This window comes from Columba livia, chromosome 5, assembly GCF_036013475.1.
Source record: "Columba livia isolate bColLiv1 breed racing homer chromosome 5, bColLiv1.pat.W.v2, whole genome shotgun sequence".
Classification (NCBI taxonomy): Eukaryota; Metazoa; Chordata; class Aves; order Columbiformes; family Columbidae; genus Columba; species Columba livia.
The window spans coordinates 45,655,996-45,675,572 of record NC_088606.1 but is presented as its reverse complement, the minus strand read 5'-3'; positions in this window follow the sequence as shown (position 1 = coordinate 45,675,572).

Sequence of the window (19,577 nt, the reverse complement as noted above, 5' to 3'; positions counted from 1 at the left end):
TCCATTAACCTCCAACATCTGTTCTCTCTGTGCACAGTCAGCAGCTCCACTAATCTCTCCCTTCTAGCAGGAGCAGTCATCTTTAATAAAGTTGTTCTCCTCTCTCCAACTCTCTCTGTCTACTCTACAACACCATTCTGGTCTATTAGTGCGCACCATGCCACCGGGAATCAGTAGTGCTGCCTAGGCATTGATTTTGCTTTGTTTCAGCACTTCTCAACCCTCAAGCAGTGCACTCACAGGTCCATTAGAAAGTTTTTATGTGAACTCATGCCTCCAGTACTGTGTGTGAAAAGCTTTAGCAGTCTTGAGGTGCAGCCTAAGGCCATAGTCATGGATATTTGTCCAAATTTCTCAATAAGTGGTAGCAGAAGCCAGAGACTTAGAAGCTCTTAAGTACTTTGTCTCATAACTTGCGTATTTCTTTCCTGATTGTTCCTAGACTGCTGACAAAGCTGTGTGAAAGTATTGCTTCATCTGCTACCTAAATAATTTTTCTTTGAAGCTGAAGGCAACAGTTAACATTTCACAGCACCACAGTGCACTGTAAGAGGAACTGAAGGACATAATGCAGCATGTACATTAGCAAAATTGCACAGACATATAGCATTCTGTGTGAGAAATAAAGAGGCCTGACTGGTCTATCTTGCATACTCTAGTGTTTCTGTCTTTAGATCTGTATACTGTGTTGATGGCTTTAATTGCCTGTACTACTGTATTGATGACTGTATTACTAATACTATAGTATCTTTATTTCTATTCATAAACCTAAACAGCACCGATGGAAGACACAATCTTGAATGTTGCATCTTCCTCAAGTCAGAGGTAGCCCATTCCTCAGGGACAGAAAAACAAACCACTCTAAATAAAAACTTCCTACTTTCTGGTAAAATTTAACATAATTTGCTTGCTGTCCTGCCCTCATGAACTTCCACAAACAACATTAAAATTACATAATATCTATGAGACTTTAGGAATGTCCCTTAACATCTCATCTAATATCACTGAGATGAGCACAGACCTAAAAAGACTTTCCTACAACTCTCTTCACTCTGGTGCAGTTTTTTTTTCTCAAAGTCTTACACAAATACCTTCAGTTATTTTTTTGAATGGCTGTCCATTAGCTCTAAACTAGACTTCTGCAACTGTTGGCCATACATGCATCTAATTTCCTGCACTCTCTGGATGATTCAAAGAGAAGATGAGATACCAGTACAGGTACCTCTGAAGAGGTAATAAAAGATAAATTAATCTGCTGGATGAAACTATTTGTTGGCAGCACAACTCTGAACTGATAGATTAAATGTATGCTGAATTCTGAATGGAAAATATGCTGTGATTAACGACTGCAGCAGTGTTATGTGCAGTAATCCAGCACACCTAATAATTCTAACAGACTTTAATAACCCTGGGCAACCCAGAGTTCAAATCTGAGATCCAAACTTCACTGTCCTTTGGGGTCCATATGCAAAGAGACATATTCTTACAAAGACTGCTTTGTTTATAAGAGGTTGAAAGAAGTAGGTGTGATCTTGTAGGTAAAGCACAGTACTCTGAGTCCATACACCTGGATTGTATTTCTGCTTCCATTACAAAATTCCTGGATTACTCAAGGCAAATAATGTCTATGTTCTGGTTCCCTAATGGTTAAAATAAGAAGATAGGAGCTCTATTTGATGTCTTGTAAGGTACACACTCTGTATGCAGTTTTCATATGGGGCAGTAGTGACTGCTATTGGATTCAGCCTCATTGCAGACATACACTGAGGACAAGGTGTTGGCCAGCCTGTCAGCACCCAGTTGTTGGGCAAGGAAGGTCACAGCAGCTTGCTGTGATGCTGGAGACATCACTTTAGGGAGGATTGTTGCCTGGAAACACTCACATGCCTTAACTACTGTGTGAGATAAACACAACAATCCAGTTTAAGGCAGACCTTTAAACAGCCTCAATTGCTACATGATTAATTCACCTGAAGCTAGTGCTTAACACTAAAATAAGGACCAGTTCAAAATAAACCTTGTAGTTTTAACATAACTTTAGTGTTAAATCAGCAGATTTACAAACTGAAGATGCATTGACTGGGATTCTTTTTCAATCAAAAGACAACAAGGTGAACAGCAGCACTATATGTGAAGATCGGCAATGAGCCAACAGGTGTCTAGCAGCTGATGAACCAGTCCAAGTGTAAACACTGGCATGAATGTAGGATGAATAAGGTTTTTGATGTGCCTTCAGTACTTGATACAGTACTCTCATTTTTTAGATTCAGCTGTCTCTGAACTTCTTTCTCGTAGAGCTGTGGAAATATTTCTCTGAGAAAGAATTAATATTGTTCAAAATGGGCTTAATGTGGAGATGCTCTTTTGCCAGATGGGGGACTCATTCTGCCCTGACTTGCTGAGATCCTTACCAGGTCTGCACTGCACATAGCCAGTGGACAGCATCAATGTAAATCTGAACCAAGCTTTCCACAATAAGTATTGTAGTAGGTTTGTTGATTTCTACAAACTACTCTTCATGTCTCTGGAAAAAGCTCCCAGCTGTGCATTGCACACTGGAGAACAGTAAGACTATGAAGAGTTTCTAAATTAATCTTGTTGCAGTTTCCAAATTAATAAAAAATTATTGTAGAATATGTTTTACATAATTGGGGCACTCTAATAAATTAATATTCTTCATATTTGTTCACTATTTACTTAACATTCAGTCACCATCTTTTTAGGTCTAAATGAAGTGAATTGTGAAGCACACTTGATACAAAGAGCCAATTATCGGTAACTGCTGGTTACTGAAACCAAATAAAGCTATAAAGCTTTCTCTGCACAAGTTGAATCACTTCTCTTTTTCATCTCCTCCCCCATCTCCCCACAATTATAACTGGCTGTTCTGTGACCAAGTGTCACACCAGTGCCTGAAATGCAGATCTATAAGCAGCATCAGATTACATTACAGATTGTAGCTCAACATGTAGATAAATGAGCCAATAGCCACAACCAAAGCACAAGTTGGAAAAGACAGAGTTAGTTCCTTTAGTCCTAAAACGTGACTTAGATGATGTGGCTCCAAAAGACAGCAATCAGCTTCCTTGTATGCATGTCTGAGGACAGCCTGCCCACCCTGAGGACAGGCTTTCTCCCACCATTCACTCCCCACACCTAACGTGACCAGCACCACAGGCCCCCTCTTAGCTGAGCCATCTTAGCTGAGCTGTGCCAGGAAATCCTTTCAATTGCAGCTGAAAATTGTTAACATCCACAGGCCACCTCTGGGCACTGAGAGAGCAGATAGGGAGTTGAGTTTCACAGCCTTGTCAAAAAAAATTCAGGGATGGTCTTGGTGTTATACTGAACCACTATATTTTTAGGATTTATTAAGGCTTTCCCATGATTTGAAAAGTTCAGTCAGAAAAGCACTGCTCGGTACTGCTTTTCAGGAAGAGCTGCCAAAAATAATTGTTTTTGTTAGTTCAGCTGCCAAACTTAAAAATGTCACAACTTTTGATCTGAACCAAATGTAGCATGTTTTCTTATTTTCACTTAGATGGCTTCTGCCTTCCCTACTGTTAGGAATTCCAGCCAATTTAAAACAAAAATGTTTTATCTTTTGTGTTGGCAAAACAACGAAATATCTAAACACTTCCTGTTTCATGACTTTATCCTCCATTAGCATTACTTAGTAATCAGATCTAACAACACGTGGAACTCATTTTGACATTGCAAATAGTCTGGGGATGCTGATTCCTGCAAAAAAAAACCAAACCAAACCAAACCAAACCAAACCAAACCAAACCAAAACAAAACAAAACAAAAAAACACATGAGAAAAAAAAAAGGTAAAACAAACTCCCAAATCACTTAGCTCTTTTTATTGTAGAATCTGTGAAATGTACAGTGGAGAAAAAGAAAGAAGCTGCAAAGAAGTATCAGGGACCAGCCTATATGTCTATCCTGTGTGCCCTTATCAAAATGTTGTTTATATGCTTCAGATAAGCATCCTTTTCGCTCACAAGACATCAATTTTTGAAGGCACAGAATACATCTGAATCATCAGGCGAAAGTATATGCGTGATGGGAGAAGGGGGAGAGGGAAACAAACCAGCTTTTAAAAGTTTCCTCTGTCTCATCTCAGTAGCATTTTTAGGTCAGAAGAAAAATCAGAAGAAAATCCCACAGTGCTTTTATTAGTTTCCCTCAGCAACCAACTTGTTTTCAAGGAACTAGGCAAAGCAAACCCACTGACGGAAACTGGCTCCAGCAATCTAACTTATCATGGTTCTTTTACTTGTTCAGAATGAAGAAATGGAAAAGGCACCAACAGGAAAGTCCTGCCTTCCCTTCCCAATTATTGGAAGTGACTCTGCTATTCCAGCTGTAACAGTTAGCCTTTTTGGCCTGTCACTTGCAGAGAATACTCTAGCACATGAGGCTCCTGTCAGTGATGTTAGTGCAATGGAGATGACCAAGTGTCATTGTCATTGCTGAGGGACTGGAATGTGCAGTGCAGATCAGAAGCAATGGTGAGCTATGATCTAGCACCACGACTGAGCACCAAGGGTCTAATTCTGCTTTTGCCTTAAATTACCCTATTAAAATTGTCTGAACTGACGAGTGTATAATGCCAGTAACAATTTCATAAATACTAAGGACTTTCTCAATTATAAGATATTGATAGTTTTATGACAGATAGATCAGTCATAAAGAGAGAAAGAAGATCATCTACTGTTCTGAATTTATGTAAAGAAAAAAGTCAACTGTTTTCTCAACTGATTATTTTTTCTGTGAAAAAAAAGTGTGTTTCCACTATAAGATTATTCTTTAGATGCTGTTCAAGAAAAATAAACATTTTTTTCCTTTTCCCCAATATTGCCTATGGTGAAAATTTTTATTTTGGAAATCTGGAACAGTAAAACAGCTGTCCTAACCGAGTAACACACAAATGGCAGGTGAAGAAGCAGAATTTATGAATAAAGGATGTTAAGGATGTTTCATCATCTTCCATAAGAGATTTGGTGGTTTTGTTTTGTTTTGTTTTGTTTTGTTTTTATGTCCATTAGAAATTAATTGAGTGGCTGGACTCTGGAAGGTTATAAATTTCTCATAAGAACTACTTATTCAAGCAAATAGCTAATATTCTTCAGAATAAACATCTGAATTGTTTTATCGATTGTGCATTTATTAGGAGAACAACTTGGGAAACATTCATTGCCAAACCCAGAAACATTCTGTAGCACACAGCATGCAAAAAACACTGTCCTGCAAAGATGGTGATCTACCATAGCATAACACAGAAATTAGAGAATGAGTCTGTAAGTCAGCTATACTTGCCTGCTCCTTCATTTCCCGGTGTATGACTAAGAATAACTACTTTTGCTTGTAGGAGGATTACCATTTTTAGTCATTACTAATAGTAATCATTAAAACAAACAAACAAAACCAAAAAAAGGCAAAAAACACAAACAAACCATAACCAAATAAAAAACCAAAACAAACAACAACAACAAAACAACCAAATAAAAAAATGACAAAACCCTGAACACTAAAAGTTTCCAACAGCATTGCCGTTATCATTCTTCAAAACAAGGAACAAAGGGAAACAACTTTTACAAGAGGTTGTTAAAGAAGCTTCAAAAATTGAGGGACTAAGAAGATAAAAACATAAAAAGACATGACAGAAGAGAAACATCTGATCCCATTTTTGTAGTGCATCTGATTCCTTGTCTTCACTGCCTTTCCAGGGATCTGAACTTTGCTGTGTAACTTTCTAGGAACATTCTAAATGCATTTTTATTATGAGTCTTCTGCCTGCTTGCAAAATATGGATATTTAGATTATTCAGTTACAAATTAAAAAAAAAAAAAAAAGTAAGATGAATTCCTCTGGGAGAAGCCAAAAATGCGTTTTGTTTCAGTATAGTTGATAAAATGTTTCACTTTCATACTGTTTTAAAACTGCCAAAATGTGATTTGAATTTTGGTTGATTGTTCAGACAAGTTCCTGTTTCCCAAACTCTCTCACCCATTCACAGCAGATAGAACACTGGCCTTCATCCACATGGGGCCCCTGAATGTCAGTGGCAAGCTCCCTGTTGACTGCAGTGGGTTTTCTTATATATTCCTGTAAGAAGCTGATTTTATTGGAATCTTTGAAGGCTGCTTTCTTTGCAAGACAAAATACGAACATCACCATGAGAACAACCTCTCTCATTTCTAAAATGAGAGACTGATAATATATGCTTCAAAAGATGACTGCTGGCAAGACATCTAAGAATGGGCATAAAATCAGGGAAGATTTTTGTTTTCATTCCTTTTATTTATTCTTGATGGCACAGAAAGAAATCCTGCAGCCTTTGAAAAGATATGGGGAGAGTGATGGATCAAGATTGAGGTAATACTTCCTGCATTTGAAAAACAATGTCTGAACAGTTATCTGGAGAATGTACTGTAAATTCTCAAAATTAAGCACCTTTTTGAAGAATGATCTTAAAAGTTTATCTTCATCTTCCTTTCTTCTCATAATCTACTCTGTATTTTTCAAGCTCCTACTTAATCCTAATGGCTTACCATACATATTCAGCTCACAAGAAATCTCATTATCTTTCAATGCTAGGCATCCCATCCCATCCCATTATTGTTCCAGGAACACAGGCTACTTCTGTAAGATTCAGTATAGTATGTTATTTTCTACTGCTGGGTATACATGAATCATTCAAACAGGAGAATATAGTTCATTCTGTGGCCCATTTATATACAGAAGACAAAGTTTTGTACACCAGCAACATAGCATATTATGTGCCTGCGAAAAACCTTGGCAGAAGAGGAGAATTGCAAAAGGATCCAAAATGTGGAAGTTTCTGTTCAGCACTTTGAAATACAACTCTCTGTGATCTATTCAATTTGTTCCAAGACTGAAAAGTTTTCAAATTAAAAAAATAAATATAACCTGTAAATGGAGCTCCAATCACCATAAATGGCAGCAGAGAATCATTAAGAATGACAAGTGAAGTATTTCTATAGTGTATTTAGAGAATTCTTGAACATACACAATACTTTTCAACCTTTTTTATCACCCATATAACTGCTAAGTCTTGCTGCTGAGATTGCATGCTTTGCTATTCCTTCCCTAGTGCAGTAGTTTGAATTAAAACGAAACAGTTTGAAGCTTTTTCTTCTACTCCAAATGTTTCGTGGGTCCTGAATGTAGCAGCAGCAGAGCTGCATCTACCAGCCAGTGATCAAACACTGAAAAGGCATTTAGCTGGATATTGGAGTTGCTCATCTGCTCAGTAAATGGGCCGCATATGTTGGTACTATATTACCACAGTTGGGCTAAAGTGGGATTCCTTGGGATCTTCACAGAATAATTAACCAGATAGACAGCACTGAGTGAGCTGTAAGTGAATCTTGGACCTGTGCGCTGAACTACATTACTACATAACAGACTATGTGTTAAGGTAACACACTATGACCTGATGTAACACAAAGAACCTGTGAAAGTTTCAGTAAAATGCACACCCGCCAAAAGCCAGACTTTAAGAAGCCCCTCTGCCCTGCACTGGTGAGACTCCCCTGTAGTTCTGTGTCCAACTCTGGGGTCCTCAGCACAGAACAGACATGGACCTGTTGGAGAGGGGCCAGAGGAGGGACATAAAGATGGTCAGAGGGATGGAACACCTCCTCTATGAGGAAAGCCTGAGAGAGTTGGAATTGTTAAACCTGGAGAAGAGAAGGCTGCATGGAGACCATCTAGCAGCCTTTCTCTATATAAAGGTGGCTTATAAGAAAGAGAGAGATGCTTTACCAAGTCCTGTAAGGTCAGAACAAGGGGCAACACTTCCAAACTGAAAGAGGGGAGATTCAGATTAGATATCAGGAAGAAATTCTTCCACCTGAGGGTGGTGAGACATGCAGCCTGGAGAAGAGGAGACTAAGAGGAGACCTCATCACAATCTACACCTTCCTCACAAGGGGAAGAGGAAGGGTGCACACCAAACTCTTCTCTTTAGTTAACAACGACAGAACACAAAGGCATGGCATAAAGATGTGCCAGGGGAGGTTTAAGACAGACATTAGGAAGAGGTTCTTTACCCAGAGGGTAGTGGAGCACTGGAACAGACTCCCCAAGGAGGTGTCACAGCCCCAAGCCTGACAGTGTTCAAGAAGAGACTGGACAACACCCTCAGACACATGGTGTGATCTGTGGGGTTGTCATGTGCAGGGACAGGAGTTGGACGCGATGATCCTTGTGGGTTCCTCCCAACTCAGGACATTCTATGATTCTAAGATGAAATGAGCTGTAGGACTGCTAGGCAGCAACACCTGGAAAGGTATTGACAGTACAGCATTGTAATTTACCATTGTAAATATATGTAAAAAGCAAATTGTTATGTGAGTGAGCTACATTCACTTTAAAAAAAAAAAAAAAGGAGAAAGAAAAAAGAAAATTGGAGCATCTGTTAACATAACATCTCTCACAATTTGCTGATCTATGTAACATTCTGTAGATGGCAGTGTGAGTAAACCATCTCTGAATTCATAATATTGCAGTCCTTGGCTTCTTTGCATATATAAGGCAGCAATAGCTAAGCTAGCATAGATAGACTTTGTCAGCAGGAAAACACAGGGCATTTTTGGAAACAGAAATCAGCTGAACATTCATATGGCAAAGACCTCCTGGGGCATATGTGCTTTCTAAACTGCAGCTAGGTTAGATCCTACTTCTCATTTCTCCTTTTACATAGCATGACAATCCTAATTTTGAGTTGTCTGGAATATACCTGATATTAATACTGTTACTTAGATAATGGCTCACAGTGCTGCAAAATGCATATTAGAAATAACTGTAGAAATGGCTTCAGATAGCTGCTGTTCCTTTGCCACTGCTTGGGATCAAATCCAACGTACAGCTGTGGAACTGAAAATCTCCTTACATTTAGGATCTTTGGAATTTTCAGCCCCGGTCTATGGCTGGAGATCAGGTCCTCTCTTAGTTGCTGATCTGAGATTTCCAGACATATACATGGGATTCATAGCCATACAGATGGTGTGTCAGCCTAGGCTTGAGCAGTTTCAGTAGAAAAAAATACAACTAGTTTCTGTTAGAAACTCTTTTCAGAACTATTCCCAGATCCTAAAGTGATGCTCCCTACCACTTTGATTGCTGTACTGGGATTAAAAATGACAAAGTGAAAAAGCCTTATGCATACTATATTTGCCATTAGGAGTCTGAAGTGAAGGATTTAAAGCCCTTTTTGGAACGTACCTATATGTCCTAGTAAACCTAGGAGTTCTGAAATATTTAGAGCCATTTAAAGCTACAACCAAAATATGTATTTGAGATGGAGAACAAATACAGAGCCTCCCCAGGCCTGGCTCCCGCAGCTCTGCCATGAGGGCCTCGCTGCCACCAGGGCCTCACCCCAAGGCCACAGGTGGGAAGGGGCAGCTCTGGGCTGTGCTGGCCCTGAGCTCTGCAGCCAGACCCCAGGAGAAGGGGGTTATGCCTGGGGACCTGTCCCTCTAAGTGCATTTCTGGAAAAAGTCAACCCTGTATAATGTAGCCCTTATTTTAAAGGTGAGCAAATAAAGTGTTGGTTTAAATTCTTGTTTTAGTCCTTCCTCCAGTGAGCAGAATGCGAGAGAATTGCATCCAACCCTTTATTTGAACGCTGAATGGTTCAAGGATGAATGAAGCATGTTTGGCTCCTTGCTTCCTAGTTTGGCTCATCCTTACTTTGTTTTAGATTAATGCTGACCTGATAGTGATTTATTAATGATAATAGTGATTCTGCTCCACCAAGCCAGCACTGATGGAACTTAAACAGTGTAAAACATCCACTTTCACAATATAAACACAGGCCATCAAATCCTTTTCAAGGAGAACCCATTCATAACATACGGAATATGTGCCTGTAATGAATTGATCTGCAATATTTAGTGATGATGACTAATTTCTACCTGAAGGCAGAATACAATTCATCAGTTTCTGTATCACCTTATGTAGCATCTCTATCCTATTCATGTCAAATTGTTGGGCAGAATAAAAATGAGAACTTCTCGTGCTTGAAAGATAGAAATACTGTTCATTGCCAACATGCCATTTTATTTTCTTTATAAATTCTTTCTTAAAATGAGCAAATTCATATATTTAAAATAAAAAGTTGAGCTGAGGATTTTGAGGTTCAGCAAGTGGAATAACTACTAGTATTGGTATATCTTACCTATGAAAGTAGGATGCAGGTTCCCCAAAAAGACATTTCACCTGAGTCATGAGGCTGATGCTCTTTCTTCATCTTGCAAAATATATGAAGATGATTTAGCACAATCCAGGCTTCAGCTTTCCATTTCAATTTAAAGATTGCATATTCATCAACCCAATGCTCCTTGTGCGTTGATCCCTCACTGGCATTCATTCAAGGAAATGATACATTTCACAAAACTCAGTCCAAATCCACCAACACTTTACTTGCTTTTCCCACACAAAGTCTTCATTTAAAGGTGACCTCGGTTACAAAGCGCTCTTAGGAGGTCAGACTTGCTGTTTTTGTGGGGAATAAACACAGTTTTCCCCTGTACTAGTATTGTCTTTGAACTTAGCTGCTATGTTTCTTCTGTTTACTGAGTTAAGTCACAAATATCATGGGCATTTTTTTATTATTGCTGTTGTTCTATTTTTGTGGTAAGTATTAATCTAATCCAATAAACAGAAAAATGAAGTTCAGAGGAGGAAAATGTTACTTATTACTCTTTTCTTTTAATATGCAGGAGGAAAGGTTTTTAAGTATAACTCACAGGACACGCTAAGCTTGCTCAGTAGGATATCTTAAAATAAAGAAGCGTGGACATATTTATATAAGCAACCCTGTCTAGCTAGACATTTCATTATATGAAATATTTATCAGCATGTCCATTCCTTCTCCCATATGATTTACCCATAAATCACCTACCTGCTCTTCTTCCTCAAACAAACTTTGTAGTCTATTCTACAAAGTTCTTTGTTATCTTTAAACAGTTTTCTCTGATTTAGTTAGGTATTTATTTGGTTACTGGATTTCTAGTTGTTCACCTCTTGCTATCTCCCTGACCACAGGGAGTTTTGCATAGGGAAAGAACCAGAGCGAAGGCTTGCTGGAGCAAGGGCTTGCTGATACCTTTCCTTGGTTATGTCATGAAATAGTGACCCCTCTTCCCACTTCAGCTCATGCCAGAGTGATCAGAGGCTTATTTGTACTATCACTTTGGTTTCAGCTGGGATTGCCTCACACAGTTAATGACAGACAAAATTCAAAGTAGTTTTGCTCTTCATCACACTGTTGTTCAAAAGAAAGCTGTGTGATTATATGAATTCTTAAAACTGGGAGAAGGTTTAGGTAAAACTACAAATTAGAAATACAATTAATTTTTCAGTACTGTGCTCAGGACTTGACTCAGCAGGAAAACATTGTAGACAGTAAACTGTTTTTTTTTTGATCCTTCTGGCAGTCAAGATCTGTATCTCTGTACTTAACACAGCATTTACGCTTGCTTGGCTTTAACTGACACTCTGGTCACTGGCCCTGGAGCTGGCTCCTGGTAAGTAGTATTTTTTCAAAAATCAAACCAAGTGTTTTTTCTACAGTCATATTAGTTTTTTAGTCTTGGTGTCTTTCATTTTTGTAATACCCATCTGCTCGAGTTACTTTCTGAACTGGTTGCTCAGTCAATCACTGTGCAAAGTGAACAGAAGACTTAACTCCCTATTTTAAAGTGGAAAGCTAAGGTCTGACTATCCTGATTTTTAAGGAATGTGGATCATGTCCCATGAGTTCCCCAGATTGCCACTGAAAATATAAAATTAATGTTAGTTTTGATGAGATAAAGAATAACTTTGAAAAGTGATATTATGATTATTTTTTCTTTTTTACCAAGATAAACATCAGAATTTATCTGAGCTAAACCTCCTATCTTCCAGTGGCATTCCTTTTATATGCAAGCATGTGTGCCAACTGCCTTGAAGTTTTGTGGACTCTGAGAAAGACAGGAGTGGGGAAATAGTTTTGCTGTTTTTTATTGAATTTACCTGAATTTCATGGTGCTTTTAGCTCAGTTACTGAAAGATCAGTTGTAATTAAAATAATTATGCACACACATGTTGGAACGATAAAGGACTCAAAATTCCGATTCAATGTGAATCACGCAGAGACATTTATTACAAAAACAAGCCTCCTTATATACGCAACTATATTCTAATCACGCGTCCACGCTCCAAGCATGGATTCGCTAAATGAGTATCATGGGCTGTCCATGCACTGGAGTCTCACTGATGATATGTCCGACGATTCACGCCACGCCAGGACCCCACTGATTGAGGAACACCCCTGTTTCTCACAGCAGATTCTGTTCTCAGCTTCTTGAAGCGCTCTTGAGATTACTTTGAGCCAGACTAATTCAGCAACAAATCTTTATCTATCAAAATCCCTTCACACACACAAAATGCATATATTTTAAAAACAGATTTTTTTTCTTATCAGTAAAGATTTTGCCTTTCGAAACGTGGCAGTGATAGGATCTATAAAATTAAACCTGCAGTTGCAGAATGCATAAATGTCTGACAGAAGTTTATTTCTAGTTATTTCTAGTTACTTACCTTAAATGTTTTGAGTTAGTTTAGGTGACATTTAAAATTGAAGAAAGTGTTGTAGATTTTTCTTGTTGTTTTTTGGTGTTTTGTTTGTTTGTTTTTTCTCATATGATTGAAAGTGTCTGGAAAATTACACATTAAATTTTTGTGAGTGCAGTAAAAATTTGAGTCCTACTTGTATTTCTCCTGATTTACTTGAAGGAAAAATATAACAGAGATGCATCTTTATATCAGTCATCTGAATGCTCTGTTTTTGTAAGTGTTTTTATTAATACAGGAATACTGCTCCCAGCTAAGTTGAAATCCATTCTAAACTGAATTCTGTTAACAAATAGTTCCCTACCTTTCTTTTATATTCTGTACATAGTTTTTTTCCTATTGACAAAGACTTTACAATTGATTTTGATAAACCATTAAATCAAGAGCCTTCATAGAGGGTTGCCTTGTGATAAAATCAATAGATTTACTAAGCAGGACTTCAGATTTTTAATCAGGAAGCAGCTTCTCTATAAACTTGTAAAGAAGTGATAAATCAGTACAGCACTCTTGCATGCAAACTAGGCATCCGTTCTAAAGTATAATCTTGTAGACTCTTATATGGTTTTACAACTAAGTCTGGGAATCCACCTAAGTACAACTACTGACCACAGAAACCAAGGCTCAGGACCAGCCTGACCTGACTTTCTCAAATCAAAGATGCAATACATGAATAATGTTTAAACACTCCAGCAAATGCCTGAATAACTTGCTCTTCCATGGCAAAGCCAGGATAAAATCCATAGTACTTTTCACATAGGAAAAAATATTTTTCTTCCAAGATGGTGTCAGCTAAGCCATACTGAACAATTTAATTCCTCACCCACAGCAAGCTGTATCTGGTAAGTATTACAAAGGACATGCTCCACACAACCATTTCCTCTGGTTCAGTCTTCTGTTACCTTTTAGTCCAGAATGATAACAAGATGTTCAGATCAGCTACAAGAAATATACTTATTAATTACCCATGCAGGGGTGGCCCTTCCTCACTTAGTTTTACTTGCAATTTATACCATGCCCTGGTTTTGTTTCACAAATAACATCTTCCATCAAACTGACAAGTCCTTTTCTTTAACTTGTTTCCATAACAAACATTACACCTCCTAAATCTGTTTTCATTAACAAAGACATAGGTAAGGCAGAAAGGGCTTCTCTGTGGGTAGAAGACACTTTAATTTTCTGTAGCTATTGTTGAATATTTTATTTGTGTTTTTACACCACTTCAGCATAATGCATCTTGTTATGACTGACAGGTCTGTAATGGGATTTTTTGCTATTGTCATCAGGTTTCTAAAAAAACAGAGACAAGTTTTACCAGTTTTGACCTGTAAGCATTTGTCAACATTAGACTTATAAATTGTTATATATCTTTTAGCTGCTGGTTTGTTGTCAGAAGTAAGTAACAATGGTAATCACAACCCCGTAACAGATCCATTTTGGTGTGTTCGCTTTTCTGAAATGATATTCTCACTTGAGTGAAATTCCTGCTCATTTGGCTTGAGATCAGGGACAATTTCCACTTATTCAAAGAGTACGGTGTAAGGCCTTTTTTTTAACTACCTCCAGGCTTTGCTTACTTTTTGATTCCATCAAGGTGATGTGTCTATTAAGTATTATACAAAGGTATTTTTAAATTTTATATCAAATTAATAGAGCAAACGAAACAGTGAAAAAACAACAACAAAACCAGTTTTTGTTGGACCAAAATGATGGTTAATATCTTAGGTTTGGAAGATTAAAAAGATTCAGGTGTTTGTCTTAGCTTTTTTGGTTGGAGTTTTCTACCAAAAACTCCCCCAAAAATATAGTATTTGCTTATATTTTTTGCAAATCAGTAGGTTTTGCTTCTGGTTGTGAAAAATGTTTTGGAAATTTGACTTGTTTTAGTTTAGAATTAATCTGAATATTACATGATATTACAGTAACATTACAATAATATTATTGTTCACTGTGTTGAAAAAGGTCGATGGATTTGGACCAGTTTACAAGCAAAAGGCATTTGTATCAGAAGAAAATATTTTTCCAAATAAGATCTGGTTAGTGTACTTTAGTGATTTCAGCAGGTTAGCTAAGGACTGAAAGGCAGAATCAGAGAAGAAATAACTTTCACCAGTGAAAGCATTGTCTACCAAACAGATTGAAGCTTCAATGGAAGAGAAGGGGAAATTTCTAGAGCTGCCATTTAGGATCAAACAGTTGCACTGTTAAACAGAGTATTTTAATTTCAGATCTATCAGTTTCATAATGCTCCTTGAAGCTCAGTGTATTTTTTAAAATCAAGTTACAAACCCCAAGAGTGTGTTTTGCTATGACTAGAGTATCTGGGTGTTTGATGATGGCCCCACACTGCTGCAAAAACAAACTCAGATGAGAAAAGCCCAGTTCCGTATCTCATTGTCTGTTCTATCTGTGAGGTAGCATTTCAATCAACATTGCCTTTTCCTTTAAACACTGTCATGACAAAAAATAAGGGATATAGAATAGTAATACAACAAATGGGAAAGTGCAATGTCCAATTATTAGGAAGCTGTTAACCCCATTAATGCAGCAGGAAATAAGTAAACAAGTGCAAATAAGTAATCAATCAAGTGCTTCATTGTCCTGGTTTTGGTTAAAACAAGACCAATTCTGTTTTAGTGAATTCTCCTTTCAGCTAAGTTCTTCTACGTAACTGCACTTTTCTGAAATCGGCTGCATGTTTTTCAGACACTGTTCACTCCAGAGTAGATAATGGCAGCAATGATCTGCAGAAGAGACCCAGGTTTATACTTTTTGCTATAGAAGCCAAGGTTACTGATATATTTTGCATGTCCTGTAAGTGAGAGTGGTGTACTCACAGGCAGGAGCAGACAGAACAGGTGACTAAAATTGACCAACTAAGTATTCCATCCCATACATGTCATGCATCATATAAAACTGGGAGATCACGAGAGTCTCTGGTTCTTTCACCATGTTTGGCATCTGAAGAGGACCCTGCCTGTTCTGCCTGTGATCTGAGGCCCAGTTCCAGGCTGCACCTCCCTGAATCCAGTTCCGGTTTATTGCAGAGTCCAGCCCAGGTCTTCCAGGTACCTGCCCTGCAGCTGCTGGATCAACACCAGCTCCATCATGGGCAGTCCTGCTGCCCCGCAAAATTCAATATTGATTTTGTATATCTTGCAATATCAGTGAAGCACTTTTAACTTTCCAACTTGTTTCTCTGACTTTTCCTTCTGTTACCTTTCCTTAATGGGAAGGGCTGGAGGTTGACAGAGAGCATCTGCCATGGTTTATTTTCACTCTGCAGTAAACAGTGCCATTCATCTAAAAATGCAAATGGTCTGGAATAAATGGAAGAGACAGTGCTTTATGCTGCTCCATTTCCAAAGGTAAAAAAAAAAAAAAAAAATTAAACCAAAGCAAAACAACCATACACAGATGTTAATTTCAGACACTACCAAAATACTCTTTGTAGATTGGAGAGAAAATGCTAGTTGAAACATAATTCACTGAAGAATGCCCTGGTAAATGCACAAGCAGCAGTCTGTATTACTGTACAGAACATTTCATGTGAATGGATGTGAAATCAGTTGGGAAAGAGCAGAGCATACTATGCATTTACAAAAAGATGAAAATATCAGAATTCTTGCATTTCTATCAAAAGTGACAAAAAAAAAACCCAATCCACCCACAACTACCAGGGAAAGATAAAGCAAAGAAGAGAGTAGACACACCTCGTACTACTTTATTTAGTTTCTTCCGTCAGAAGACAGATAGATATTAGCTAGTTAGCATTTGCACAAATGAAGCGGTTAGCTATTCTTTAATATCTGAAAATACAAATGGCTGTGTGAGCCATGTGATACTGCTCACAAATTTGTGCAATGTTTAACTATAGCAATGTCTATGACATGAGTTGTAAACAAACATGAGCATGATGCTATTGTATATGCTTTACAGAGTTATAACCCTTCCACTTCATTTTTGGATTAGATTTTGCCAAGTAGGGATACAGAAAAAGAATGCACGAACCTATAAGAAACTTTGCACGTGAAAGAATCAAGACTTCTTAGCATCAGCTATTTGGTCAATGCTTTATAAGTCAGACTACTCCACTGCTCTGAAGAGAAATGAATCACTACCTGTCTTCAAGACTTGATGTTGTACTACATTAGGCTGAGAAGCTGTCCAGATCATGTTACATAGTCAGTGCCAACAGGGGGGAAGTACAACTGCAAGCCGCCCTCCCTTTCTCCTCCTCTAAGTCTATATTTACTGCGCACCAGGCTGCGAGTTCATTTTCAGGCACCAATGACTTCTGAAGCAAAGCATACAGGGTTTGCATACAGTTGATATTTGTACTTTTGTTTCAGGGGAAACCAAATTTTTTAAAGAAACTTGACTGACCTCAAAATTCGCTAGGCAATTGCTTGGATTGGTATATTTATCTAAGAGGGTAAGGCTTTGGAAATACATTCAGTTTTTTAGGTGTATGTTTTGATGCAAATGGTTTGTATACATTTGTTATAAAAATATGCTGATGTAAATGGTTCTTCCTTACTTTCGCCAATGACGAAACACATAATTCCTACAAAGACTTTATCTAGGCAACTTTGTGTGCACAGGGCAGAATTTAATGTGGCTGACATAGAAAGTGGAAGATTCCTGCAACTCAAAGAACACATAATGTAACACAGCACAGATAAAAGCATAGGATCTGAAGGTTTTTCCTCACAGTCATTAGATTAGAAAAGTCACAGATTTTCAAATGAACTAGAATGTTAAGGTGGCCAGTCTCTGTCAATTAAGAAAAAAAATTTAAAATTGCACCAGTACAAGTGTCCTTCCTATCTCACCTCATTCCTGGTTCATTCCAGTTAAAATTGATTTCTGGAGAAATTTGATGAACTGGTACCTTCAGCTGGCTGTGTTTAAAACTTCAAAAAATGAAAACAGATGATATGAACTAATTTAATAAATTAATATAGAAGTTAAAATGTCAGTTCACAATCTATTTCTTGTGGGAACAGCAGGACATGCAGTTCCAGCTAAAGGGCCTTGGATGTGTTATACAGAAGTATGTTTTTTCTAGTATTTTGGAAGTCACAGTTAAACAAGCAGCATGTGGGCTTATATGGGGAAAGCTATGATTAACATTCAGTGTTAACACTGATAAATTATAAATGCTTGTCTCCTGTATTTTTTCTATAACTCAAAAGTTTTTATAGCATGTGTAACATTCAGTTAAACATCAAAACCAAAATATGGTACATAATCCAGTGAAAGAAGAAAAGGATAAGGTTTGCAAGTGTGGGGTTTGCTTAACAAACCTAATTTCGTTCTGTGACAAGGTTACCTACCTAGCTGACTAAGGGAAGCCTCTTGATGTGATATTTTTGTATTTCAGTAAAGCCTTTGATGCTGTCTCTCAGAGTATCCTCCTGGACAAGATGTCCAGCATATAGCTGGATAAACACACACTACAGTGTGTGAGCGATTGGCTGATGGGCTGGGCTCAAAGGGTTCTAGTAAATGGGGTTATTTTGGGCTGGTGACCAGTCACTAGCAGGGTTTCATAGAAACCCATCTTAGGGCCAGCACTGTATGTCTGTCACACTATCATAGTTTTCCAATACTGATTAAAAAAAAAAAAAAAAAGACAACAAATCAGAACACATTTATTTCTTCTGATCATCTATTTCTTCCTCTATCAATCACTCCCTAAATCATACTCTCCAAAATTGCTTCAAATTTATTATTTTGATATTTCCAGAATTCATTCATTCATTATTTATTAATTTATTTATTGTAAGTGGGAATGAGGATTCAGACTTATAGAAATGTTAAAAAGAAACATAGGCAGAAACCTGTGTTCATATTCAATGGTCCCATATGGAAAATATGGAGAAATATAGGAAATATAGGAGAAATCTGCCCTTGATATGTGATCTATATTTAAAAAAAGAAAAAAAAAAAAAAAAGAAGTAAAAAGCAGCAAGCCTAGTTTCTGAACAAAAGGTTTAAGAACATATTTTCTAACTTTATTCTTCTCTTTACACTCAAACGGTGTTGATTGCACAGTCTTCCCAAACATGTTCCTCTAATAGGAAAATGCTGAAAAACCTCTGTTGCCTATTATTTATAGTTTCTTCCTTTCTTGCCTGTCACTGTATTGTAGTTTCTGTAATGTTAGAGCTGAGTGGTTAACACTTTGAGGAAACCACATGGCATTAGAATGTATACTTCTACTTACAGCAACTACCTGTTCTGCAAACTGGAATCAATGACGTAAACCTTTTGCTATGGAGAAGAGCTATCCTGACAGTTCGTGTTGTATTTCAAATACTTTTAGATTGTATTATGTAATATGATGGTGCAAAGGGCCTAAAACATTTTACTCAGGAAAAACGGAGGGGTTTTTTAACAGAAAAATGTAAAATATACAGATGTAACCTTCACACATGATGAAGTAGGACTCTGAAAGGACATATCTGCTGTGGAATGGAATTTCATTCCTTCACAGTTTTTAACTAATGAGTTAAAGGTTTGTTATTTTGACATGTGTTGTTCCTTCTGACTAGTTAGCTTTTAAAAAGTTTGGAACTATAAATTTTCTATTGGTTACATACTAAAATTAATTCCTCACTTAGTTGCCTTGTATAGATACACGTATATAATTTTTGTTGGTTGTGCTTTTTGTTTTGGTGGTGTTTTTGTTGTTGTTGTTGTTGTTGTTGTTGTTGGGATATTTTGTTTGTTTTTTTCCTTAGAGACACAAAGTATATTAGGGAAGACCGAGTTAATTTCGTTATAGGAGGTAATTATTTGGTTTTGGCACTAATTTTGATTAGTAATGCATGGAGTGAGTTCATATCAGATGGCAACTTGCTAACTACCCTGACAAGAAAAAATTCAATAAACTACCTGTTTCACTGCTTTCCCCATGGT